Here is a 2430-nt window from a genome sequence, read left to right as displayed (position 1 = left end):
CCGCTCGGGGGCGTGGCCATGGCCGTGGGCCGATGGGGGCGCCTGGTGCCCTGGGGGTGCTGGCCCTGGAGCGAAGCCGGAGGAGAAGGGAAAGCCAGCTGCTGGTTCTCCGGAGCTTAGGGCTCAGGAATGCGGGGGGGGGGGCACAAACACAGCTTTGACTCACACTCTCAAGGACCAGAACAGGCAGGCAGAGGGTCAGCTGGTGGTCACAGAGATCTCTCAGAGCAGAAGTGGGGGGGTGACGTTTCTAGCATCTGCGCCCTCAGGGGGCGCCTGGGGGGCTCAGTCAGTTGAGCGTCGGACTTTGGCTCAGGTCATGATCTTGTGGTTCGTGAGTTCGAACCCCGGTTCGGGCTCTGTGCGGACAGCTCGGGGCCTGGAGCCTGCTGGGGATTCTACCTCTCCCTCTCCCGCCCTCTCTCTCTCTCTGTCCCTCCCCGACTTGTGCTCGCTCACTCTCTCTGTCTCCCTTAAAGTTTAAAAATAAAAAATAAGGGCGCCTGGGTGGCTCAGTCGGTTGTCTGACTTGGGCTCAGGTCACAATCTCACGGTTCGTGGGCTCCAGCCCCACGTCGGGCTCTTGTACTGACAGTTCAGAGCCTGGAGCCTGTTTCGGATTCTGTGTCTCCTTCTCTCTCTGCCTCTCCCCTGTTCACGCTGCCTTTCTCTCTCTCTCTCAGAAATAAAAAAAAACTTTAAAAAATAAAAATTTTAAAAATTAAAAAATTAAAAACATAAGAATTAATACTTAGAAACACAAAACCCAGGGTATGCATGGGACATAGGGTATTTAGGAGTGATTTCTGTGGCACTGCCACCTCCGTGGCCCTGACCGGCCCCTGGACAATGACGGCTCCGTTGTCCCCAAACAGCGTTGGCCGGTGGCCATCAGCCTGGCTTTAGGGCCCACCGGCAGACCCTTAACTACATCTGCGGGGACATTTTGTCCAAATAAGGTCAGAGGCACCGGAAGTCGGGCGTGGGCGAATGTGCTGGGGGCCCAGTCAAGCCGCTCCAGCGCCACCCCCCCAACAGACCGAATGACCCCTGCCTGGTCCTGTGACTGTCCGACTACCTGACTACGGGCCCCATGCGCGTAAGGACGTGGTCTCGGTGCCCTTGCCAGCCGCCATGCTGGACCCAGGGCCTGACAGGTGGATCTTTGGGTCCCCGTGTTGGTGGACGGGCTCCAGGGAGCCTCGGAGGCGGGTTCCCTGCAGGGGCGGGGCGGAAAGGGTCTCAAGAAGTGGGGGATGGGAGTGAGTAACAGAGTGCGGGGCAGCCTCTCCGGGCACACCCTTCAGAAGAGCTGGGACCTTCCTGTCACCCCCCGGTGTCACACGCACCAAGTGGGGGCAGGACGGGGTGGGAATCCCAAAATGGAAAACCGCACGAAGCCGCAGCCGGGCCGCGGATGGTGTTTCGTAACTAGTGCTTCGACGGGACACTGCGAGGCCCAGACCAAAATTCCCTGCGTACCAACCCCTCACGCTAGTTAGAAAAAGCCGTGTCCCCACAGCCTAGCCGTCCTGGAGCTATTTTGTGTAAATACAGAGGGTTGAACAAATGGGCAAATTTTAAAAAAAACTTTTTTTGAGAGAGAGAGAGAGAGACGGCGCACAGCGGGGGAGGGCTAGAGAGAAGGGGAGGGAGAATCCCAAGCAGGCTCCTCTCCATCGGCACAGAGCCCGACCCGGGGCTCGAACTCACAAAAGGTGAGATCATGACCTGAGCCGAGATGAAGAGTCGGTCACTTAGCGGATGGAGCCACCAGGCGCCCTGGCAGATGGGTGACAAGGGCCAGGTTTCTCTGTCAGAGGAAGAAATCACAAATGAGCAGGGGGGGGGGGCTTCCAGAATGGACTTGTCCTCGGCTGGACCCAGCAGGGTCAGAACTAATTCCTGGTGTTAGTGCCTGCAGAGACTGCGGGTGTGGACAGACGGACACAGACGTGACCGGAGGTGTGTACCCGCGTGGGTGCAGTGGCGCCCGTGGCCCTGAACACACCCGCTACCAGGACTCGGGCTTCTAAACACCGTCCCCTTGCGGAAATCATTAACTCTGTCCGGAGCAGGGAAAACACGACTGACGTGGGCGGAAAGCAAGGAGATCATCAGAAAAGGGTAGAGACGTGTGCAAAGGACGCGTTACCCAGACCGAAGCCGCTCCCAGTGGCCGAGGCCGGATCGGCGGACTCAGGGAGACGCTGGACTGTAACCACAGAATAAACGAAATCCGCAAACTCCTATAAATAGTTGAATGAATGAATAAATGGGGGAGGGGAGAAGGGCGCGCGCTCCCTACGGATGGAGTCGAGTTCCTGAGCGGAGGAGGGGAGAGAGGAAAGGCGTTTGCGCTCAGCTCTCGGTGCTTACACGCAGTCGGCAAACGTTCTGGCTGCGTTCCAGCAGCTTTGGCCGAGCTGG

The sequence above is a fragment of the Crocuta crocuta genome, unplaced genomic scaffold, assembly GCF_008692635.1.
Source record: "Crocuta crocuta isolate KB4526 unplaced genomic scaffold, BGI_CrCroc_1.0 scaffold110, whole genome shotgun sequence".
NCBI classification, from domain to species: Eukaryota; Metazoa; Chordata; class Mammalia; order Carnivora; family Hyaenidae; genus Crocuta; species Crocuta crocuta.
This window is presented reverse-complemented; position numbering follows the sequence as displayed.